Below are 26,762 nucleotides of genomic sequence, written 5' to 3'. Positions count from 1 at the left end.
TACCTAGTACATGATCCAGCACTTCTAGGTTGGGGGCGCGCAGCCGGTGGCCCGCTCCCGCTGTGATTAATCACAGCGGGAACCGCTGACTTGATGTCCTTCAGCACCCGCCAGTTGTTCGTTACTCAGGCAGATTGTCAGGCTGCCTATATAATCAAGGCAGATTGCCATTCTGTCAGCGGGGAAGGCATTGATACTATGTTCCTGTAAAGCAGGGACACAGACCTATGCCTTCCCCTAGTACAAGCACCACCCAGGAGTTTAGTAAAACACCAGCTAGAAACACATTTAACCCTTTGATCACCCTGATGTTAACCCCTTCCCAGCCAGTGTCATTAGTACAGTGACAGTGCATTTTTTTTTAGCACAAATGAGCAACATTTTTGTTTAGAGCAACACTTTTGCTATACGTTCATTATTTATATGATCACATCTCACGTCAGTGGTGCTGCTATACACAAGTTTAATACGTCTACACAAGCGCAGTTTACTTTCATTTTCACAGTGTATTAGCGTCACCGGTCGCAGTTCTACTATAATTCGCTGATTGCTGCCTTTACTAGTAAAAAAAAAAAAAAAAAAAAAAAAACACCCCAATCAACATACACTTACTGGGATTTTCTTGTACCAAAAATATGTAGCAGAATACATATGAGCCTAAATTGAGAAAGAAATTACATTTTTTAATTTTTTTATCGGATAGGTTTTAAAGCAAGTAAAAATTTTTTTTTTTTTTCAAAATAGTCTTTTTTTTTTTTTTTTTTTTTTTTTTTTGGTTTATAGCGCAAAAAATAAAAACCACATAGGTGATCAAATACCACCAAAAAGAAGCTCCATTTGTGGGGAAAAAAAAGATCATAAAATTTTATTTGGGTACAGCGTTGCCCGGCCATTCTATTATCTGTTAAATTAATGTAGTGCCGTATCACAAAAAATGGCCTGGTCATGAAGGGGGGGGGTAAATTTTCCGGGAACTGAAGTGGTTAAAAGCAAAATAATATATATATATATATATATATATATATATATATATATATATATATATATATATATATATATATATATATATATATATATATATATATATACACATACATACATACATACATACACACACTGGTTTACTTCCACCCTGGTCCGGAGGTGAAGTTATGTCATCGCTCCGGTCCTCCAAAGGCCATAGAGGCAATCAAAGATGATCTGGTCTTTTATTATCTCTGTGACCAGCAAGCCACACCGCCGGATTGTTTGTGGGCCAGCAGTCAGCTGAAAAAAAAATAAAAATATTAGGGTTATGGTATGGCTGAGCCTCAGCCATAACCCTGGTAAACCACTTCAAAGCAAAATATATATACACACACACACACACACACACACACACACACACACACACACACACACACACACTGCAGTGTTGAAGTGGTTAACTATAATGTATGCTTTCCATACTCAACACTGTAGTGGATGCAATACACCTCTTGATGTAAAACAGGCGCAGTAGAAGATAGTATTCTAAAAAATACAGGGTTTTACGGTCAATTTCAGGAAAAAAAAAAAAAGAACACTGGTAATTCAAAGCTAAAAGGAAAGCCCACTATAACCCCTCCACCTCCCAGAATGCTTCAGTAGCAGGTAATGAAAGGAGTGGACCATAAGAACAGAGGGGAGAGACCTGTATCCCATAATGTACTCCATGAAAATAATTTTACAGGCAAGAAAAAAAAAAAAAAAAAACAAAAAAAAAAAAAAAACTTTTTTCAGAAAACAGGATAGCATTCTGAAAAAACTAAAATGTCCAAAAGCTGTCAAACTGAAGAGTGAAAAGAAAAAAAAAAAAAAAAAAAAAAAAAAAGGTACACAAGGGGGAAAAAAAGTTAACAAAAAGGTGACTCAAGTGACCCTACAGGGCTGCCTGAAAAAAAACTTATGATTGAATCCGGCATCATTTAAGCAGAAGAAGCAGCAAATCTAAGCAACCGATGGCTGATGCTGACAGCCCCATGAAGCACCAACTGATCTAGTGGAGTGGTGTCTGAATAGAAAAGGGGGAACCTTGTTTAAATGATGAGCTGACATATCCAGCTAGGAATAACAGAATGAGAAGCAGCAGGCTGTCTTTCAGGAATGAGAGAACAACTGACGAAAGGGAGCTGTAGCTGAGAGATATACTCAAACAGCATGCACCTCACCCAGACAATAGCGGGAAATCTATTTAGGATGTTTAGGAACAGGACAGAGTAATGGTAGAACAATGTCGTTAAAGCGGGGGTCCACCTATCTATCGTTTTTTTTTTTTGGAGTTCATTCACAAACTTTTCTTCTCATGATTATCTACTCACATGTTCTGTGTAATAAGTCCGCCTGTGTCCGATTTCGTTGTAAAGAATAACTTATAAAATTCACTGAAGGCGGTTTCCATCTTCATTGTGGGCATTTGAAGCCCACAAGCATGTATTTCCTGGATGCGGTGAATGCTGGGAGCAGAGATGTTGTGATGACGCTGTTGCACAATGCATGCTGGGAAGCCTGAGACTAGCTCCCAGGGGACTGTGGGAGGTCTGGGAGAGGCTAGAAACACGCCTACTCCCATGGGAGGAAAACCAGGAAGTGCAAAGAAGATTAGAAAAAAAAAGGTAATTACGGCGATTTAAATTTTTTTACACAGCATGTCAGCATCTAGGCAAGGAAGAGAATGCATAGAGATAATGTTCAAAATTTGGGTGGAACCCCGCTTTAAATGTGAAATGAAGACACCATCTTGAGAAGAAAAGGGGCCATGGGCCTTAAAACAACCTTTTCCTTGTGTAGCACAAGAAAGGGATTCCATTACATGCAGGGCAGCTGCCATCTAAAGCTGGCCACAGTTTGATTGAAATTTGTCTGTTCAACAGGCACAAGTCGAATCTTGATCCATTTGTGTGGCTGTTCCCGCTCGAAAGAAGTCAACGAAAAATAAAATGCATCATCTATGGACTGCCTTAGTGAGATATGGGAGGGGGGGGGGGGGGAGTAAGGGGGAGTCGCAGAGGTGAGAGTGTCATAAAACTGTTGGGATAGGAATTTAGAGAACTGAGCTCAAAATTTTGTTAATTATCCTTTGTGTCAAATACAGTTATCATTCTCAATTCAAAAGCTTTCCTTTCCTGAGTAATTCTGAAGTTGTCTTTAAGAACCAAAACATTCATGCCTTCCATAGTGTGGTCTGGTTGTGAAAAATTATGTCACACAAGTGTGAAGAAATCCTCTACGTTATGCTCTTTAAAGTGGAACTTTAGTCAGAAAAGTCCTGCTAGATCACTTCAGGATGGCCACTTTTGCAGGCATAGCCATTTAAAACATAAAAATAAAATAAATAAAAATAAATAAATAAATAAATAAATAAATAAATAAAAATCGGAGTTAGACTTACCGGTAACTCTGTTTCCAAGAGTATTCCAGGACAGCCCATGAGAGAAGCCCGACCTCCGACAGAAACAGGAAACACATCACCAATACACTTTAAAAAAAGGGCAGTCCCTCTGCTGAACTGGTCAGTTTCAAACAAGAACCGAAGGACAAAATCTTAAAGCATATACAAACATAACAAGCATTAACATAAGGGCGGGAACCTGGCTGTCCTGGAAACAGTTACCGGTAAAGTCTAACTCCAGTTTTCCTCAGTCGTCTTCCAGGACAGAATGAGAGGATTAGCAAGAACTTACAATATTAGGGAGTAAGGATGAGCTCCGGCGTGTTCGCACAGCCCACGTGCAGAGCCCGCCAGGAAGTCGGCACTGCACTGCGCTAAGCACAGGCAGTGAGACATCTCCCGATCTCTGCAGCCGCGCATCGGGACAATGTCTCACTGCATGTGATTAGCGCAGTGCAGTGCTGACTTCCTGGCGGGCTCTGCACGTGGGCTGTGCGAACACGCCGGAGCTCATCCTTATTAGGGAGGGTCATTAAAAGTCCAAAGACCTTTTCCACCCTTGGAATTAACATCATTTTCATAGATATGGTTGGCCCAGTTATCTTAAATTCTCAATAGCGACTAGCACCAACTATGGTGGAGATATAAATAAAAAAAAACACCACCCTATACAGAATATAAACATAAGGATCTGCAAAAGGCATACACCTGACCATCCCCATCTACATCCTTATACATCTACATCCTTATATATGAAATGTGACAAAGCTTGAGACATACATTATCCCTTCAGGGACCCGTGTTAAAATTTCCACAAACATGTTTTGTGCAACAGCTGTATTATATGGAGACAGCACTGATACTCCAAGCTACGGTGCACCCACTGCCACCTGAAAAGACTAAGCAGTATGGAGGGGTGCTTAAAATGTCGACCTGACTACCGTACCGTCCAGATTATAGGATGCAAAAAAATCCACTGGAACAAGCCTCCCAATGCACCCTCCTTTCTGCTAGTTTGGAGCACATACACGCCTAATTGCACATGTGCGCATTCCCTCCTGCAATCACCTCACTTATTGCAATCATTACCGAAGATAAGGCATTGCTGCTGGCTGTGTTTGTCTCAGTCTTATGTGAAGTGGCAGAAGGTAAGCAACCAAGTTGCTGCCCTTATATTCTGCCAGCCATGGCTTTTAGCGCCACTTGCCTACTTGGAAAACCATGCAGGACACTGATGGCATAGTTGGCTCTGAACCGATAACCCCAGGGCCCCAATGCAGAAGCACCAACCACCAAGCCGCTGCGCTGCCCATGCAAAATATGGTTATACCCTTGTACCAACGTTTCTTTTGGCACAAGGACACGCACTACATAAATGCAGCAATATAAACTATCATCTCCTCTACACATGAGGCCATGGAAGAGGTAAAACATTTTGATACAGGATAACCACCACCCCAAAATGCATAAGTACAATGCATGACCTTCAGACTTAGGGTTGCAAATTTGTTGCAACACTCCACACTAAGTGAAGCAAAGCAAAGACATTCCATTCCAAAAATGCCTTAAAACATTGGAGAAACCAAGTTTCTATCCATGTGCAAGGGAGCTCTGAAGAGGTCCACTGTGAGAGAGCACTGTGGTACAAGATAGATAACCCTAGCACTCATAAGTACAGGCGGTCCCCTAGTTACAAACATCCGACTTACAAACGACTCCTACTTACAAACGAAGGTAGACAACGGGAAGTGAGAGGAAATCTACCCATAGGAAGGGAAATATACTCCTGTAAGAGTTATTATGGGAAAAAGGTGTGTCCACTGATGCTTTATCACCAAGGCTTGTTTCCACAACAACCCAAAACTTTCAAAATCCAATTGTCACTGGGACAGACTTACAGATTCAACTTAAGAACAAACCTACAGACCCTATCTTGTTTGAAACCCGGGGACCGCCTGTAAAGCACATGTAAAAAGCTATAGCGTTAATGGTTATAGCATTACACTAGTGCTGCAGAGCAAGACCATGACATTCTATATGTTCTAAATAGAGGAGACATTCACTACAAGGAAGTCATGCAGATGCCTAAACCTGATCTAGGATGGAACACCAAAAGAGCACAAGAATCACCCATGACCTGTCAGTCCTAGTGTTAAAACACTAATTGGCTGCAGAACTGTTTACCAAGCTGTATAAAACATTACCTAGATGATTAACACTGTGGAATAGGATTGACATCAGAAGTACATGAGTATAACACATATCCTGGAAAGGGCTTATAGTGTAACTGGCTGCAACACCAGACTAAACCAAGTAGGTAGGTACAGCAACCTCAATCTTACCTGTGTTTTTCTGGTGTCAAGGGCGCCTGTATCCGCCTGAGCTGTAGTCTGCATTGAGCCCAAATTGCAGTATTAGCTCCTCCACCTGTAGCTTCCTGACAGCCTATGCTTTAAGAAAATGCTATTAAAAAGGCACCAGCTAGCCCTTCCCCCTACTCTTGCGCCGAAAAAGAGGCTTGGAACCAGAGCCTCTGGCACCTGGAAAATACCTTTCCCCTACTAGGATTGCTGCCGTGCATCATCCGGTCACACAGGAACACAGACAGGCCACAACCCAACGTGGCTACTGCGCAAGCCCCCGCCCAAGAATGTCTTATAGTGCATACAGTGCATGCATCCCGACACTTGGACTGGGTACCCACGCTGCCTGTCCGGTTCCTGTCAAGGGGGTTTGCCACTTCCAGTCATGGCCTTCACCAGGCACAGAAGGAGAAAGAGAACCAAGCTATCACCTTTCTCTCAGGAGTGGTCTTGGAGGGTCATCTTGCAGAAAATCCTACTCGCTGCTCCCAGTGGAGTCAAGAGAACAGAGGCCTCCCTCACCCAGGTTCCAGATGATGCATCTCCTCCGTCCAGAGAGGGACTGTCTTTTTAAAGTGTATTGGTGATGTGTTCCCTGTCGGAGGAGGGTCTTCTCTCATGGGCTGTCCTGGAAGACGACTGGGCAAATAAGTGCCTATATGGTTTGAAATCCAGAAAAACACTGTACCACCCTGCTCTGCACATGCTCAGTTGCACCCTATTTTTAGGCACTGTGCCAAGTTACAGAGGCAGATTCTACTGCTGTTCAGGGGCTCTGGGCTTCAGCAAAATGGCAGCCTCCAGCAAGAAGAAACGGGAACAACACTGGAGGCAATTTACAGCACACACTCATTTTTGTAGCAGAATTATTAACGTGGAATGAATGTTCCTTGCTAAAGAACATTATTTTTATCAAGTTGTTACGTGTAAAGTTCCAATTCATTCATGTTTGCATTTTCTGTCCTGTTTTGCCAATGTAGGCTTTGGTGTTGCATTTTTGCATTGGATAATGCAAATAGCATTACTACGAGGTACAACTGCAAGATCCTGTAATATTGAAAGTTGTGTGTGTGTGTCACTTTTTAACCCCTTTTACTGCCACGGCGTACAGACCTGATAGCAGGGGGTTTTACACCCACTATCGGTGGCTGCAGTTGCTGGAAGTATATGTATATCTGAGAAGCCGACTGCTGGCTGTCAGGTGGAAGCGATCCAGTAGCTGGGTAGCCGCCTGATTGATTTCAAACACCCCCAGTAACAGCTGACACACCAGGTGTAGTGATATATCCTTGAAAGAACGGGTCACGGCCCCAATGTAGTGATATGATATATAGTGGGTAGATAATTAATTAGTAATTATTATAATGATGATGTAAGTACTCTTCCGCAGCAACCCAATTCTTCTAGAGAGATGCACTTTATTGACTTCCAACACAGAACAATGTCCACAGATGACAAAAATTCAACAGAGTATATAACTCAGAGTCCCATTTTTCCTAGATTTGCGCCTCCATAATAACACACAGACAGGACTAAACTATAGACTGAATGCCATGTTATATTCACTAGACACTGAATGGCTGAGCAATTTGATTGACTGTTTCCATTTAGGCCTTTGATATGCTTGAGTCTTTCAGACAGACAATAACCCCTAGCCCTGAACAGCTGCAGTCATTAACCGCCCCAATCTGCACTCCCACATATCAACATCAACAAGTCCCCTTTGATATGTGTAATTAGATTCGATTAACAGATACCACCTTCACACCCTTTCGAGTCCTGCAATACCTACATTCCTAATCTGTATTCTTGCATATTAACATCAACAAGTCCACTTTGATATACTAGTACCCTGGAAGGGAGTTTATGCTAGGTCAATAATGTACTGAATGTGTACAAATATATAATAATATAATATCCCACATAAATGGGCAAACATATTACAACATATACCCCCACTTGGGTCGGTTCTAGCTACTAGAACTGACCCATAAATCAAAACAACAAAAAATATCATTACGATTTAAGGTACTGAATGCTTTACAATGGCTCATATAAAATATGAAGTTGAAACTGGTTACATCTCTCTTCACCAGCCTCTAAAATACCCCCATGAAACAGTTATTAGATAATATAACTTTTAGACCATGACTGGAAAAGGATTTGGTAAACATCAGTGGCCCATATAGCTGTTAGGCCTTATTATATCACATCAAGATCCTGAAAATTGCGCAAAGATGAGCTGATGTCACAGTCCATTCTTCGGTCTGACTTCATCACATCTCTCATCTCACTGAAAGTAAACTTGGTATGTTCTGGGAGCTCCAATCCACATAAGTCCAGGATTCTCTCATCTCCAGGCTCAAGCTTTTCATTTTTAAAGATGCTTTTAGGCAAACATTCTACTTTCATCTTTATAGTAAGAAGAACCATCAATGTACCAGCACTCACTTTCAAGGTCAAAAGTTTTGGATACGGCAGTAAAAATTGTACTGCAAACTATTTCCTTGCACTTGACATTCAGGAGTCCATCTTGCAAGCATTTTACAATTCACATCTGCTTCTTTCCATTTCCTATTTGAGCAATGATGACCTGTTGTGTACCTGTCAAGTACCTGAATTTGTTGATTACCAGCCACAATTTTCTTTTGTAATTTGCTGTAGGCCGACTCCTCATTGCCTTCAATAGAGCAGTTACTTGGCTCATTCAGTCCATAATTCCACCTGAATGGTATACCAACACCAGGGACCAGAATGGCGAGCGCTGCCAGGCAGAGGGGAGAAAGCCGAGCAGACATGCGCCAGCTCTCCTCCCCTTCTTCTTGCTGACACATGTAAAAACGTCACTTCCGGGTCCCTCTCTGTGTCACTTTCCCTAGCCTGCATGGCTTGGAAGAATCAAGTGCAGTTTTTTAGATTCATTGGAGGACGGGTGAGACATCTGAGGTAGCCCCCATGCTTCTCTCATGTCTGAGAAACATTATCCAGAGGGATAGGGACAGGAAGAGGTCTAGGCCTATCTATAGCATGTCATCTGTTTATTTCAGTTACTTACTGTATATAGCACCAACAATGGATGCAGTGCTTTACATATATATTATACATTCACATCCGTCTCTGCCCTCAAGGAGCTTACAATCTAAGGTCCCCAACTCCCATTTATTCATACACATACTAGGGCTAAATTACACAGGATCCAATTAACTTACCAGCATGTCTTTGGAGTGTGGGAGGAAACCAGCACTGGCACAGGAAGAACATGCAAACTCCAGACAGGTAGTGCCATGGTTGGGATTTGAATGGATAACCCTTTGTGCTGCCAGGTAGAAGTACTGACCACTTTCGCAGAAGTGTACAAAATATGATTTAAGGGTTAACAAAACAATTTGAAAGGACCACAAAGTGTTTGCACTATGGGAGTTATGTCAGCTTGATTAATTTTATGACCTGACATTTTCCCATGAATAAATGTGTAGAACTAGGCACCAGATGAACGTTTTAGGCATAATGGTTGCCTGGCACCTGGGGTTTGTGAAGCACTGCAAGGATGTATTATTAACACATCAATCAATAAGGACAAATACTTGTCAAAAGAAAAAAATATATTAATAGGCTTTAATACAGTCAAGGTGAGACCTCAGAATATGATCCAATTGTCTGAATGTGTCATACTTTAGTACAATAAATTGGGATTTTGTCATCTATAAAAAAAAAGGCCCTTCATGGTGACATCTGGCTTTTCACTTTTGTGTACATAGCATTTCATTACATCCTTATACAGCTGATTTCAGGCCCCTTCTACTCAACACTTCTCAATACTCAGCTTTTCAAAGTGTACAAGAATTATACAGCGTGAAGATTTGGCTTACTGTTTTTTTTTTTTTTTTTTACATAAACCATGGGAATGAAAAACAGATGCCCCTCCAGAGACAGAAACAGCTCATATAAGCATTTTAGTATTCAACCACTGCTAAGGCAGCGTTTACACAGCACAACCTCATTCATTTGTGGCTTTCAGATGGCAGACTAAATAAACAAGCATGTCCACATGGGCTGGGGACCCTTTAGAAATGGACAGCGTGAATGACATTTCCCTAATTCTATTGCTGCGTTTTCCTTGACAAGACTCGGCTTACTTTGTGTGTCTTAAAGCACTAAGACCAAATAAATTCACGGTTCTGTGGCAGTGAGCTTATCCAGTATGACATCATAAACAGCTGAAATCCTGGAAAACAGTTTGATATACAAAAGGTGATACTAAGAACAAAATGTAGACTCACTGCACAAATGTTATATTGCAGCCCCACGTTTTTGTTTTTTTTTAATAAACAAAATGGCTAATTCCCACTTCTTTTAGAATTTGCAGATGTTTCTGCCAATTAAAAAAATTAAACATACACTAACGACGCCATCCAACCTTTTTTTTTTAAACAATAATAATGTAATAAAAACCTGACATGGGTTCCATCCCCTTTCTACTTTATCAAAAAAAAAAAAAAAAAAAAAAAAAAAGACAGTTTTGACTGGATATACACATTTAGGGCTCTGTCACACTTAGAAAGAAAGGAGAAAAAAAAAAAAAAAAAAAAAAAAAAAAAGCGCATGAAAAAGGCTCAAGAAAAACGCTTCCCTTTAAAAATCAATGAATGTTTTCACACTGGGATGGTGGAAAAAATAAAATAAAAATCTTGCTTGCAGCATGTTTGGGGAGTTAAAAAAAAAAAAAAAAAAAAATCCTGGAACAAGCAGCAGCCACATGATGACGTCATACCAAAACATGGCGGCTTGGGACTGAGCACTGCCAGAAGAGAAGGGTAACTCAACTGGACAATGTTGGATCCATTGGGTGAGTATCTGAAATGTGCAGAATACACCACCAGGTAAGCAGGGATTTAAAAGAAAAAAAAATGGTGGGAGGGGGTTGAAAATGCGCTTTAAGAAATGTTAATTGTTACTAAGCAGGACCCTGAAAATTTTGTATTGAATTCCTCCTGAAAAATAGCAGTGCACTGGTATGAGGGTACTTGGGCACTTTTGTGCCTACAGCCTCACATCTGCATTTCTGCAGTGTGAAATCTAAGGCACTGATGTCTGACCGCTAAACTCTCCAGATTTGCAGTGGTATTTGGTGAAGTCACTACCGTGTTGCTCACTGTACTCCCTACTGGAGGCTCTGATATGTGGAAGCAAAGCCCTGCCTCTACCAAGAAGCAGCAGTGAGAACACAGAGAATATTGATGACTAGTCCTTTGTCCTCCGTTTGTCTTTTTGGACATATTTTCCTCTTTAAGGTGTAGAGTTTTTTGCATTGAAACTCATATGGCTTTATCATTCAAAAGAATCCTCTTAAAAAATTAAAAAATAATAAAAAATAAATAAATAAAAAAAGCAAAATGTCTAAATGATCACAAAATCATTTGTTAATATCTTTATGTAAATATTCACTTTACTGCTGTGCATTTAAGTCAAAGAACACTTACAATTTACAAAAAGTCAAAAGTGACAGCTATACCAATTAAAACAGTCTGCCATATAACATTTTATTTTGGGAACATCATGCTTAAACCCAATGCAAAAACCGCAATTAGCACTCAATTAAACATAACATTTGATTGCTGCCAAATCCACAATAAATATTGGTGTAATATATCTTTGAAGTAGATGTGTAACAGATGGGCAATTTACAAAATGAACATGACACCAAATATCCCCACAGTTACAACTTTCTCCTTAAAACCACAGCCCAGTCTGGTAAAATATTGCTGCCAAAATGAAAAATATAAATCATCTACAGAACAATATTTTGTACAATTTTTCAATTCATGGCAAATAGGGTACTAGCAGCAGCTCTTGTGGGTTTAATACCGCGAGTTAGGCAATGCAAGAGAGGTTTTTTTTCCCTTTCCTTTATATACGGTCATTTGAATTACTCACACTATAGCAGCTGACCTGAAGTGCCAAGACATACTAGAACATTAGTCAGTCACTTACTGTAAAATAAGGCTTTGTTCCAATATTTAGAGCAAAACAGCCACAATATTGCACATAGTATCACTTTTCAAAGCCAATTTACACTCAATAAATGACCGAGGGCTCCAGGACCAAAGTCAGATGGGAGAATAGTTTAGCTTTTACATTATGAACAGGACATAAAACAATGAATAGGAAAGCAACATAGCAAAACACAACATAGTTAAGCAGTACTAAAGTCTAAATGCCTTTTATCTTAATGAATGTTCTGCAGTAAGGTAGGAAACAGCCCACTACTGGTTTCACCCACCTCTATCTCTAAACACTTACCTGGCTCCATGTCACTGGTCCCCTCACTTCCTGCTTTTACAGGAAAAACCAAGAGCTGTCAGTCAAACTCCTGCGAGGAGGTAGCAGGAGCAAGGTTTATTTGTGCTGTGTGTGTCGATGGATGCACACAGCCCGCCTCAAGAATGTGCACACACAGGTGCCACCTTAAAGTGGATGTAAACCCTCACATATACCCAGAGAACAGCCTCAGATGATACACAGGGATGAAACAAATCTCCCTACATACGTTTTACATGTATATCTGCTGTCTTCAGCAAGTTCAGATCATGTTAGGAGATTTGATCTTTCTGTTCAACACTGCAGTGAAGTCTTGGCATACAGCCAAGACAGCTGATTGGAGGAAAGGCACACACCCACTCTCCTCATAGGCTGAGCCGTTCAACTCTGTTTCGAATAGTTCAGTGCTCTGTTAATCTATTTATAGCATCCTCCCCAACACAAAACTCCAGCTGCTTTTAACTTGTCAGGAGTTAGGCTGATAACAGAAGAATGGAGCAGGAGAAAGCCATGGGACATAGTGCTTTCAAGAGAGATAAGAAAACACTGCAGATATACGCGCCCAGCTCAAATTTCATAAATCGGGTTTACATTCACTTTAATAATACCCGGCTTGCTACATGAGGGATCTAAAAAGGGAGGTGCCAACAGTTCTGGTGGAGACTGCCAGAAGAAGAGGAAAGTGATCTTTCTGTGCAATATCTTTGCACAGAGCAGGTAAGTATATCCTGTTTTAATTAAAAACAAAAAAAATTCATTTAACCGCCTCACGTGCCAAATGATAGCCAGGTGGTGCAGCTTTCGTTCTAGGCGGGCGTTATATGACATCCTCCCAGAACGACCGATCTCGCGCGCCCATCGCAGCGATCGGTGGTGCAGGGTGTCAGTCAGATACACCACTACACCGATCTCAGTAAAGAGCCTCTGACGGAGGCTCTTTACCATGTGATCAGCCGTGTCCAATCACAGCTGGTCACGATGTAAACAGGAAGAGCCGTTGTTTGGCTTTTCCTCACTCGCGTCTGAGAGACAGGGTAGAGGAGAGCCAATCGGCTGCTCTCCTGACAGGTGGGGTCTGTGCTGATTATTTATCAGCACAGCCCCCCCCTGGATGCCTGCCCAGGACCACCAGGATCCCGCCAGGACCACCAGGGATTGGTACCACCCTGGACCACCAGGTATGCCACCCTAGACCACCAAGGAAATGCCAATCAGTGCCCATGCAGCTGCCTATCAGTGTCCAAGCAGCTGCCAATCAGTGCCCATCCCAAATGATATAATGGTCAGTGGATGCAACCCACTGAAACATAAAAGGCAAAATAGATATGTGAAGTTCAGTAATTCATGTGTATTGTAAACTAAAAAATGTGGATAAGTGAAAAAGTGCCATAACAGAGAGTGAATTATAAATCCAAGGTGAATGGAAAATCTTCAGATCTATGATTCATCAGCATGAAAATCTCGAATTGGAAATAGATGGAATACTCTTACCAGAACAGGTGGATTCGCGTTTCGTCCAATTGGACTTCAACTGGGACATGCCAGTGTAGCTGGCATCCGAATCCACCTGTTCTGGTAAGAGTATTCCATGTATTTCCAACTCGAGATTTTCATGCCCATGAATCACAGATCTGAAGATTTTCCATTCACCTTGGATTTATAATTCACTCTCTATTATGGGACTTTTTCACATTCATGTTTTAGTTTAAAATACACATGAATTACTGAACTTCACATATCCATTTTGCCTTTTATGTTTCAGTGGGTTGCATCCACGGACCACTATATCATTTTGTTTATGTTTTGATTGTTTGTTTTAGCGCTACGTTTATATCACACTACGCTTGGAATATTGGTCGTATTTTTGTGTAGCAGCTTCACCATTGTTTATTGGGTTAGTGCAGTGTTATTTACAGTTTCATTTTGGCCCATCCCAAATGCCTGCCAGTGCAAGCAGTGATGCCCATCAATGCCATCTATCAGTGCCGCCTATCAGTGCCACCCATAAGTACCCATCAGTGCAGCCTTTCAGTGCCCAGTGTCACCCATGAGTGCCCATCAGTGTCGCCTATCAATGCCCATCAGTGCTGCATATCAGTGCCCATCAGTACTGCCTATCAGTGCCGCCTTATCAGTGCCCATCAGTTAAGGAGAAAACGTACTTATTTACAAAATTTTATAATAGAAACAAAAGAAAAACTTTTTTTTTCAAAATTTTAGGTCTTTTTTTATTTATTTGTTTAGCAAAAAATAAAAACCCAGGAGGTGACCAAATACCACCAAAAGAAAGCTCTATTTGTGGGGAAAAAATAATAAAAATTCTCTTTGGGTACAGCGTAGCATGACCACATAATTGTCATTTAAACAGCTACAGCGATGAAAGTTGAAAATTGACTTGGGCAGGAAGGGGGTGTAAGTGCACTGTATTGAGGTGGTTAATATCATCACTTTAAACATATCATTGCATAAGCTTTTCTGTTGCTGATGAATTTACATAAAACACTTTAACAATGTAAATTCAACACATTGTTTCCATGACAATCAGGAGCCATTAGTAACTTTGATTTAGTTCTAAGACAGGAGCAACGGCATATACAAATACGTCAATGTTCATTAAAGCCTTTTTTTTTTTTTTTTTTTTTTTTTTAACAAGAAGCGTATGAAAGTAATTTTTAACAATAGAACAAGTAGAGGATATTCTCTAAATACATTATCTATATTTAAACTGCTGTCAAGTAATTTTCCTGTAGCAAAGTAATTTTCCGTATAACGTGGGCATAAAGTGACACTAAATTATATTCTTATTCTCCAAAATACATACGCATCCACTACTTAAAGCGGAGTTACACCCAACTTTACTAAATTGGTCTTAAAACAAAAGACCACCCCTCGTTTTTGGATAATAGAATTTTTATAACAGCTTACCTGTAAAATCCTTTTCTTGGCGTACATCACAGGACACAGAGCCACAGTATGTACTGTCTGGGTTATATGGCACCTTCAGGTGATGGACACTGGCACACCCTATACAGGAAGTTCAATTCCCCATATAACCCCTCCCCTTACTCCCCTTACTGGGAGTACCTCTGTTTTGTAGCAAAGCAATACACGCGTAACCAAAGAGGGGAGGGACCTCTGTGTCCCGTGATGTACTCCAAGAAAAGGATTTTACAGGTAAGCCGTTATAAAAATCCTATTTTTTATCATACATCACGGGACACAGAGCCACAGTAATTACTGTCTGGGATGTCCCAGAGCAATGCCACCTGAGGGGAGGGGGCACAAACAAAAGTAGGGTGCAATCAGACCTGAGGACCTATACTGCCACCTGCAGTACACTGCGCCCAAAGGCGATATCCTCATGCCTTCTTGCCTATCTGGTGAATGTATGGACTGACAACGAAGTTGCGAACTTGCAGATTTGAGCCATGGAGGCTTGGTGATGCACTGCCCATGAAGCACTAACAGCCCTAGTGGAGTGCGCTTTGATTTGAAAAGGTGGAAGTTTCCTCTTCAAACCATAAGCTTGAATAATTACTAGCCGAATCCATTTGGCAATGGATTTCGACACTGCCTGTCCTTTCCTAGGACAATCAGGCAACACAAACAAAACATCTGTGTTGCAAATCTGAGCAGTCGTCTGCAAATAGATTTTGACTGCTCTCACTACATCCAAAGAATGTAGTGACTTTTTTTCCTTAGAACAGGGTTCCGGAAAAAATGAGGGTAAAACAATATCCTGGTTTAAGTGAAAACCTGAAACCACCTTTGGCAGAGAGCTAGGATGAGGACGCAATACTACTCTATCCTTGTGAATGATTAAATATGGCTCTTTACAAGAAAGAGCCGCCAACTGATACCCTTCTTGCAGAAGAAATGGCTACCAGAAAAACTAGCTTCCTTGTCAAAAGGACCAAAGGAATATATTGCATCAGCAAAAAAGGCTGTTTCTGTAACGCCGACAGAACTAAATTCAAGTCCCAGGGGTTCAGGGGTGCTCTAACCGGTGGATTAAGCCACGTTACCCCCTGTATAAAGCTTTGGACCAAAGAATGCGAAGCAAGCGGATGTTGAAATAATACCGATAAGGCCGAGACTTGGCCCTTGATAGTACTCAAGGCCAGTTTAATTTCTAACCCCATCTGCAGAAAGGCAAGGATTCTACCTATGACATACTTTCTAGGATGCCAACCCCTGGATTCACACCAGGAAACATATGCCTTCCAGACTCTATAATAAATGACTCTGGAAGCTGGTTTCCTCGCATTAATCAAAGTAGATATCACTGAGCCTGAAAGCCTGCAATTCCTCAGAATGTGGATTTCAATAGCCAAACCATTAAATTTAGCGTTTGTAAAGTAAGATGGAACACTGGCCCCTGCGATAGCCGGTCTGGACATGGTGGTAGGGGCCATGGGGCCCCTACCATCATCTTTACTATTTCTGCATACCAAGATCTTCTGGGCCACAAGAACTATTGACTTATTTTCCCGCTTGATCCTGCGAAGAAGTCGAGGTAGCAGCAGAATAGGAGGGAACGCATAAATCAGCGAAAACTGATCCCATGGGGTCATCAACGCATCTGTTCTACATGCGAGTGGATCCCTTGTCCTTGACGCAAAGTTGTCGACTTTGTTGTTGAACCTGGACGCAAACAGATCTACGTCTGGGATCCCCTATCTTTGGCATATAGCCAGGAAGATGTCAGGGTGAAGAGACCATTCAGTTCTCTACTCCTGGAATGAAGATTGCCGATATGCACGGCACATGCTTTTCTGCCCAGGTTAGGATCTGGTTTACCTCTCCCTGGGCTGCATGACTTCTGGTGCCCCCCTGGTGACTGATATAAGCCACTGCCGTGGCATTGTCGGATTGAATCCTGACAGGAGAATTCCGTAACCTGAATGTCCAGGTCCTTAGGGCTGGGTACGCTGCCCGAATCTCTAAGACGTTGATGGGCAAAGTCCATTCTGTTCTAGACCATTTCCCTTGGACCGACGTCTCTTCCAGGACTGCTCCCCAACCTGAAAGGCTGGCATCTGTTGTTACCACCTTCCAGGTAACTGGTAAGAAGGATTTCCCCTTCTGCAGATTCTTGGGTATCCTCCACCAACTGAGGCTCTGACGCACATTTAGGGACAAACGCATTGGAAAATCTAGTGCTTGGATCTTCTTGTTCGAAGCTGACAGGATACTGTTTTGCAGCAGTCTCGTATGAAACTGAGCATAGGGAACTGCTTCGAATGAAGCCCCCATCTTCCCCAACAACCTCATACAAAGGAGGATAGAAGGACCCTTCTTTGTCCTGACCACCTGAACCAGTTCCTTTATGGCTCTGATTTTTGCCTGGGGTAAGAACACCCTCTTCTGGGCTGTATCTTACTGAGACCCAAGTCTAAACTTCTTACTGGCTTTATAGAAGATTTCTCTAGGTTGAGGACCCAACCTAGGTATTCCAGGTAGTTGACTGTGGTGGCCATGCTTTGGTCCAGGCAGGCTACTAGAGCTGCACGATTCTGACTAAAATGAGAATCACGATTTTTTTGCTTAGAAGATAGATCACGTTTCTCGCGGCGTAACATCATCTTTCACAATAAAACAAAAAAAATGTGGCTAATTTTTACTGTTTCGTTTTTTTTTTTTTTGTTTTTTTTTATTCATTGAAGTGTATTTTTTCCCAAAAAATTTCATTTGAAAGACCGCTGGGCAAATATGGTGTGACATAAAATATTGCAGCAATTGCCATTTTATTCCCTAGGGTCTCTGCTAAAATATATATAATATAATGTTTGGGGGTTCCAAGTAATTTTCTAGCCAAAAATATTGTTTTTAACTTAAGAAAGAAGTGTCAGAAAAAGATTTAGACTTTAAGTGGTTAAACTTCTTGCATTTACAGTTGTTGAAAACTTGGCAGACTGCCCATATTATTTACACAGAAGTTTTCTCCCTTTGATCTAAGAAGGAAGCTTAGTTAAAATGTATCAAGTTAAAGATTGGCAGAATGCCCAGATGTTTTCTTTTGACAGCTGAATGAGTACAGTCTCTCTACTTGTTTATATGAAAGAATCGGCAAACTTTGCAGGAGAGATCGTCAGAGGGGGTGAATCGAGATCACAATTTTTTAACGATAAATTGTGCAGCTCTACGGGCTACCGACTGGTTTATCAAGAGCAGGTCATCTAGGTATGCTATTATCGTTATACCTTAATCTGGCCAGAGGAAGGGCCAGAAGTTTTGTAAACACCCGAGGTGCAGTAGCTAGACCGAAAAGGCAAGGCTATACACTGAAAATGAAGTTTTTCTTCTTCAAAACGCAGATATTTCTGGTGAGCGGGGAAAATAGGTACATGCAGGTATGCATCCTTGATGTCGATTGATGCCAGAAGTTCTCCTCCTTGTAGGACGGAGAGTACTGAGCTCAGCGAAGCTGGCCCCCCTACAATCAGCACAAATAAAAACTCAAGTGTGTTTCTTTAGTGCTACGTTTGTGCTGTTTTGTGCCGTAAAAATTTACATTTGTGCTGCTTTTATTTTTAAGATATTAGCAATTGTTTTTTCCAGACTGTGACATCACCTAGCCCCCCTACAACACCCAAATGACACAAAACTGGTCTCGTTGGTTAGTGCTACGTTTGTGCTGTTTTGTGCTGCTAAAAATTCCGTTCTATCTTTTATCGTTTTTGCGTTATTAATGATTTATTAAAGGTCACCAAAGGTCAGTCAGCCCCCCTACAATGCCCAAATGACGCAAAACTGGTCTTGTTGGTTAGTGCTACGTTTGTGCTGGTTTGTGCTGCTAAAATTTTTTTTTGTGCTGTTATGGTTTTTAAGTTATAACAGTTTATTTTTTTTTCAAACCCCACTCACTTTGCCCACCCTACAATCAGCACAAATAAAAACTCAAGTGTGTTTCTTTAGTGCTACATTTGTGCTGTTTTGTGCTGCTAAAATTTCCGTTCTACCTGTTATCGTTTTTGCGTTATTAATGATTTATTAAAGGTCACCAAAGGTCAGTCAGCCCCCCTACAACACCCAAATGACACAAAACTGGTCTCGTTGGTTAGTGCTACGTTTGTGCTGTTTTGTGCTGCTAAAAATTCTGTTCTATCTATTATCGTTTTTGCGTTATTAATGATTTATTAAAGGTCACCAAAGGTCACTCAGCCCCCCTATAATGCCCAAATGACACAAAACTGGTCTCGTTGGTTAGTGCTACGTTTGTGCTGTTTTGTGCTGTTTTGTGCTGCTAAAATTTCCGTTCTATCTTTTATCATTTTCGTGTTATTAATGATTTATTAACAGTCACCAAAGGTCAGTCAGCCCCCCTACAACGCCCAAATGAGACGAAACTGGTCTCGTTGGTTAGTGCTACGTTTGTGCTGGTTTGTGCTGCTAAAATTTTTATTTGTGCTGTTATGTTTTTAAGTTATAACAGTTTTTTTTTTTTTTCAAACCCCACTCACTTTGCCCACCCTACAATCAGCACAAATAAAAACTCAAGTGTGTTTCTTTAGTGCTACATTTGTGCTGTTTTGTGCTGCTAAAATTTCTGTCCTACCTTTTATCGTTTTTGCGTTATTAATGATTTATTAAAGGTCACCGAAGGTCACTCAGCCCCCCCTACAACACCTAAATGACACAAAACTGGTCTCGTTGGTTAGTGCTACGTTTGTGCTGCTAAAATTTCCGTTCTATCTTTTATCATTTTCGTGTTATTAATGATTTATTAACGGTCACCAAAGGTCAGTCAGCCCCCCTACAACGCCCAAATGACACGAAACTGGTCTCGTTGGTTAGTGCTACGTTTGTGCTGGTTTGTGCTGCTAAAATTTTTATTTGTGCTGTTATGGTTTTTAAGTTATAACAGTTTTTTTTTTTTTCAAACCCCACTCACTTTGCCCACCCTACAATCAGCACAAATAAAAACTCAAGTGTGTTTCTTTAGTGCTACATTTGTGCTGTTTTGTGCTGCTAAAATTTCCGTTCTACCTTTTGTCATTTTTGCGTTATTAATGATTTATTAAAGGTCACCAAAGGCCAGTCAGCCCCCCTACAACGCCCAAATGACACAAAACTGGTCTCGTTGGTTAGTGCTACATTTGTGCTGTTTTGTGCTGCTAACATTTCCGTTCTATCTATTATCGTTTTTGCGTTATTAATGATTTATTAAAGGTCACCGAAGGTCACTCAGCCCCCCTACAACACCCAAATGACACAAAACTGGTTTCGTTGGTTAGTGCTATGTTTGTGCTCTTTTGTGCTGCTAAAATCTCCGTTCTATCTTTTATACTTTTCGTGTTATTAATGATTTATTAAAGGTCACCAAAAGTCAGTCAGCCCCCCTACAACACCCAAATGACACAAAACTGGTCTCATTGGTTAGTGCCTCATTTGTGCTGGTTTGTGCTGCTAAAATTTTTATTTGTGCTGTTATGGTTTTTAAGTTATAACAGCTTGTTTTTATATTTGTGCTTTTTTGTGTCATAATAATAAAAATTCGTGCTGCTTTTATTTTTAAGATAATAGCAATTTGTTTTTTCCAGATGATGACATCACCCCGCTCTCCTGTCACATACCTGGTTAGTGAGCTCCTGGTTAGAAAGCAGCCATGGGAGCACAGTGAGGTATGAGTGCCTGTGATCAGTCCAGTAGACTGCGTGGTGGAAGCAGTCAGCAGGTGGATGTGGCGGCAGAACCAGCTGGTGGAAGATGAGCTGGCACTGAGCTTGGCTGGTGGCAGACTGTGGGTAAGCAGCTGGAAGCAGGAGACAGATGAGACCTTGCTGGGCTGAAGAGCTGTAGCAGGCTGGATGAGCAGGATGCAGGGTCAGATGAGCCGGATCCATAATTTTCAGGCAGATCAGGCATAGACGGCACACAACAGGATAATCGGGTCACAAACCAAGTCAGCAACAGGAGGTAGATCAAGCAAGAAGAGAAGGCAGAAGCAGAATCCAGAGACAAGCCAAGGTCAGGGCAGGTAGCAGTCAAACGGAGGTCAGGAGCAAGCTGGGTTAGGATCAGAGGTCAAACACAGGAATCAGGAATGAACACACAGAAGCGGCACACCAAATTGCAGCCTGTTTAAAGTCTGTCTGGTGCCAGCATTGGTGACAGGCTCACGCTCATCTGCCCAGCCAGTTGCCAGTCTGCGCATGCACATATGTATGTACAGGGAGACATCATTTGTGCTATGCGAAAGCCTTCCCTGACACCCCCTACAGCAGCCAAACAAAATGAAAACGGGCTGGTTGGTTAGTGCCACGTTTGTGTTGATTTGTGCCTATTTACTTTCCATTCTGTGACGGCATCTCTTCGTCTGACGGCTCTTAAATAACTGGGTGGCCCCGCCCCCTCTGACGCACGGGACATGACGGGACTTCCCTGTGGCATTCCCCGTGACGTCACAGGGAAGTCCCGTCAAGTCACTGTGCGTCAGAGGGGGGCGGGGTCACCGGGTGGCCCCGCCCCCCGTTATTTAAGAGCCGTCAGACGAAGAGACGCCGTCACACAGCGGGAGCCTCCCTTCATGACAGCATGGGTGCGGAGCGGCCCGGAGAAGAAAATGAAGAAGAGAAGAAGAGAAGAAGGAAGAAGAGAAGAGGATGAAGAAGAAGAGGAAGAGAAGAGCGTGAGCCTCCCCTCATGCCATGGGTGCGGAGCGGCCCGAGGAGAAGAAGATAGAAGACGCCACGGAGGAGATGCTGGATGAGAACGCTGGAGGAAGAACCAGAAGAGCCAGAAGAAGATGAAGGAAGAAAGAAGAAGCATTTAAATAAAGAAATTGTCAAAAACTGTCCCTTGTCATTTTTAACATTTTTGACAGTTTTTTAGTGAAATGGCAGGGGTAAGTACCCCCTTACCATTTCACACAGGGGGGGGGGGCCGGGATCTGGGGGTTCCCCTGTTAAAGGGGGCTTCCAGATTCCGATAAGCCCCCCGCCTGCAGACCCCCACAACCACCAGCCAGGTTTGTGGGGATGAGGCCCTTGTCCTCATCAACATGGGGACAAGGTGTTTTGGGGGGCTACCCCAAAGCACCCTCCCAATGTTGAGGGCATGTGGCCTGGTACGGTTCAGGAGGGGGGGCCGCACTCTCGTCCCCCCCTCTTTTCCTGCGGCCTTTGTTTTTGGTTTTTTTTGGCGCGGGGTTCCCCTTAAAATCCATACCAGACCTGAATGGTCTGGTATGGAATTTAGGGGGAACCCCACGTCATTTTTTTTTTTAATTTTGGCCGGGGTTCCCCCTAATATCCATACCAGACCTAAAGGGCCTGGTATGGAATTTAGGGGGACTCCCACGTCATTTTTTTTTTATTATTTTGGTTCGGGGTTCCCCTTTGGGGAATTCCCATGCCGTTTTTATCAATAAATTTCTATGTGTATTGTCGGCAATGCAATAGCCGCGGGTAGTTTTAAATGGCTTTTTTTCCTTCGAAACGTCATTTTGCTGTCAGACTGTTCCAAACACAGGAAACATGCACCCCTTTACAGGCATACTATAGACACCCCCCAGGTACGAAATTTAAAGGGATATTACACTTTTATTGTTTGACTTTAAGCATTATTAAAATCACTGCTCCTGAAAAAACGGCCGTTTTTAAAACTTTTTTTTGCATTGATCCATGTCCCCTGGGGCAGGACCCGGGTCCCCAGACACTTTTTATGACAATAACTTGCATATAAGCCTTTAAAATTAGCACTTTTGATTATTCATGTTCGTGTCCCATAGACTTTAACGGTGTTCGCGTGTTCGAGCGAACTTTTTTCCTGTTCGCATGTTCTGGTGCGAACCGAACAGGGGGGTGTTCGGCTCATCCCTACTCCTGACCTCCTTTTGACTGCTACCAGCCCTGACCTTGGCTTGTCTCTGGATTCTGCTTCTGCCTTCTCTTCTTGCCTGATCTACCTCCTGTTGCTGACTTGGTTTGTGACCCGACTATCCTGTTGTGTGCCGTCTATGCCTGATCTGCCTGACCATTATGGACCCGGCTCATCTGACCCTGCATCCTGCTCATCCAGCCTGCTACAGCTCTTCAGCCCAGCAAGGTCTCATCTGTCTCCTGCTTCCAGCTGCTTACCCACAGTCTGCCACCAGCCAAGCTCAGTGCCAGCTCATCTGCCACCAGCTGGTTCTGCCGCCACATCCACCTGCTGACTGCTTCCACCACGCAGTCTACTGGACTGATCACAGGCACTCATACCTCACTGTGCTCCCATGGCTGCTTTCTAACCAGGAGCTCACTAACCAGGTACATGACAGGAGAGCAGGGTGATGTCATCATCTGGAAAAAAACAAATTGCTATTATCTTAAAAAAAAAAGCAGCACAAATTTTTATAATGACACAAAAAAGCACAAATATAAAAACAAGCTGTTATAACTAAAAAACCATAACAGCACAAATAAAAATTTTTAGCAGCACAAACCAGCACAAATGAGGCACTAACCAACAAGACCAGTTTTGTGTCATTTGGGTGTAGTAGGGGGGCTGAGTGACCTTTGGTGACCTTTAATAAATCATTAATAACGCAAAAATGATAAAAGGTAGGACAGAAATTTTAGCAGCACAAAACAGCACAAATGTAGCACTAAAGAAACACACTTGAGTTTTTATTTGTGCTGATTGTAGGGTGGGCAAAGTGAGTGGGGTTTGAAAAAAAAAAAAAACTGTTATAACAGCACAAATAAAAATTTTAGCAGCACAAACCAGCACAAACGTAGCACTAACCAACGAGACCAGTTTCGTGTCATTTGGGCGTTGTAGGGGGGCTGACTGACCTTTGGTGACCTTTAATAAATCATTAATAACACAAAAACGATAAAAGATAGAACGGAATTTTTAGCAGCACAAAACAGCACAAACGTAGCACTAACCAACGAGACCAGTTTTGTGTCATTTGGGCGTTGTAGGGGGGCTAGGTGATGTCATAGTCTGGAAAAAACAATTGCTAATATCTTAAAAATAAAAGCAGCACAAATGTAAATTTTTACGGCACAAAACAGCACAAACGTAGCACTAAAGAAACACACTTGAGTTTTTATTTGTGCTGATTGTAGGGGGGCCAGCTTCGCTGAGCTAGAGTACTGATAGGATTGATTCCATGCGAAAAGAGCAAATTTTTAGGAACAGGTTTAGATCTTTCAGATCTAGAATGGGCCTGACATCTCCATTTGGTTTTGGCACCGTGAAAAGGTTTGAATAAAACCCCAACCCTTGCTCTTCCATGGGGACCATCATGATCACTTTTTGTGACAAAAGTCTTTGGGGATATTTGACCTGAGGAAAACGAGGAGACTGGGAATTCTCAGAACTCTAGTTTGTAACCTAGAGCTATTGTGGAGACCACCCATCTGTCTCGAAATTCTTCCTGCCAGACCCTTGAGAACTGCAGAAGCCTTCCCCCCACTCGAACGAGCGGGGGCGCCCCTTCATAAAGAGGCTTTAGCGTTTTGTCTTGTGGATTTCCTCCCCCAGGATTTCTTTTGTCCCTGGGGTTGACCCAGAGGTTTACATCTTGAACCCGATGGTGGAGGCTGTCGCGACTGCCTGGAGGCCGATGCCCCTGGCACTGGAGAAAGAGCCTGTTTAAATGAGGGACGTTTACTCTTTTTCTTAACGGGCAAAAGGGTACTTTTCCCACTTGATATTTTTTGGATATATTTGTCCAAATCATCCCCAAACAGCTTTTCACCACAGAAAGGAAAACCAGCCAAGAGCTTTTTGCATGGCGCTTTGGCTGACCAACTTTTCAACCATAAGATTCCACGCATATGCACCAACCCAAGCGTAAGGTGAGAGGTCTGAAGAATAGAATCTCTGTGTCAATTGCAAAACACAAAGCTGCTGGCAGCTCAGCTAACTCCTGGGCCTGCTGTTCAGGGAAAAACCTTGAGCACCTGTTTCAAATGGTCTCAAGGACTGACATACCCCAATTGCCGCCACTGCAGGTTGAGCCACTGAACCTGCCAAGGAAAAAATATTTTTTAACAGGAATTTCAATCTCTTATCAGTTGGATCCGTAAGCATTTGCGCATTGTCAACCGGACAAGTCAAACTTTTATTCACAGAGGATATAGCAGCGTCAATTGCTGGTATACTCCACATCTTAGTGAATTTTTCCTCCATAGGATAAAGTGTTGAAAACTTTTTAGGAGGGAAAAAATGCTTATGTGGGTGATCCCACTCAGAATACATAAGCTTTTCCAGTAATGAATGTACAGGAAAGGCAAGCAAGGCTTGAGGAGGCTTTAGTCAACCCAAACAAGAAGTGGGCTCTTCAACCGACTCAGTTAAGGGTAGCTTAAAAGTGGAGCTGACCATTTCAGTAAGAGAATGCACCAGCAACTTCTCAGCACGTGAAGCTGAAGAAGGTCCTTTCCCACTTGATCCCTCAGAAGAGGAGTAAGTCTCTCCATGGTCACCTAAGGGGGATTCATTTTCCTCCTCCCACTGTTCCTCTGTTTGAGAATCCTGGGTGTAGAAGGGGACCTAATGCGTTTTCTTCTACTCTGTGAAGATGTGATTAAAGCCGCTAACCTTTCCTCTAATCCACTGATAGTTGAGGAAAAAACTTCCTCAGTTACATAGACAGGGGCTGAAGTGTCGGAAGCATTTGCAGCCCCTGATGACCCTGATGGCTCACTCTGACCAGCCTCCCTAGATCTTTCAGGGGGGATGGTGTTGCAGAGGGGGGGTCCTTAGAGTGACCCCTTTGTGCCCTTGTTTTTTGTGGTATTTGTACCACTCCCGCTGGTCATGGTGCTAAGCACAAACGCAGAGGTACTGTCAAAAAAATGCACCTACTGCTGAGCAATAGTCCAGCAACTGCTGCTGCTATTAAGTTCAGCCTGATGCAAAGTAAATGGGTCCCGGGAATGCCAGCGTTAAACAACACTCACATTCGATTCGTCTGCTCTCTGTCCCTCCTTCAGCTCTATGCACCTGAAAAAAAAAAAAAAAAAAAAAAAAAAAAAAAAAGGTACACTTTATAGCTACACAGCCCGCGTCGTGGACGCTGAAGCACGATGACTCCGCTAAGCCCCGCCCCCTTCCTACGACCACCCACCGCGCCCCACCCCTCATCTTTTTCAAAAGATACAGCATTCCCGCGCAAGCAGGCTCCAATCCGACCAGATCGCATGTGGAGGAGGGCTGGGGTGGAGGAGAGCCACCGGATGGAGGACCACCGTAATGTCAGCGGGAGTGGCGCGGAACACCGCCGACTGAGCCACGCACCCACTGCCTCCTGGGGTGAAGCTTGTCCAGGTGGGGGAACATTCCCAAGAGGAAACCCCCCCCCCTTCCCTGGGTCTTACCTGGGGCTTGGGCTGGAGGAAGCATGCAGCTTGTGACACAGAGGCGAGACTGACAAGCATGGAATCAGGTACGTGGTCTTGACAGCCGCCGGTGGTGACTATAGGCATGACAACATTTACTTTAAAAGGAGAAATACCCACAAGAATTAGAAAAATTCCTTAGGAATCTCCCTTACCTTATCCAGCCGCAGGGTTTTGGTAAAATCAGACCCAATCTTCACCCTTCACGGTGGGCTCCGTTAAAAAACCTTCAGGAACTGGGGACCTTTTTTGTCGGGGGATCCACACTCCTGGGCCTGTAAAGCACCTCGCCAGGAATATGGCTGAAAAAAACAAATACTCGATCCTGGGGTC

General features: G+C 42.6%; 1 protein-coding gene across 2 annotated transcripts in view; it reads right to left on the bottom strand.

The window, feature by feature from the left end:
- Positions 1-26,762, bottom strand: part of INTU (inturned planar cell polarity protein) — a 191,336-nt gene that overhangs the window by 117,691 nt on the left and 46,883 nt on the right. The gene's annotated exons all lie outside the window — the stretch shown is intronic.

Source organism: Aquarana catesbeiana, linkage group LG01, assembly GCF_042186555.1.
Source record: "Aquarana catesbeiana isolate 2022-GZ linkage group LG01, ASM4218655v1, whole genome shotgun sequence".
NCBI classification, from domain to species: Eukaryota; Metazoa; Chordata; class Amphibia; order Anura; family Ranidae; genus Aquarana; species Aquarana catesbeiana.
The sequence above is the reverse complement of the archived record's forward strand: the minus strand, read 5'-3'. Positions and strand labels throughout refer to the sequence as shown.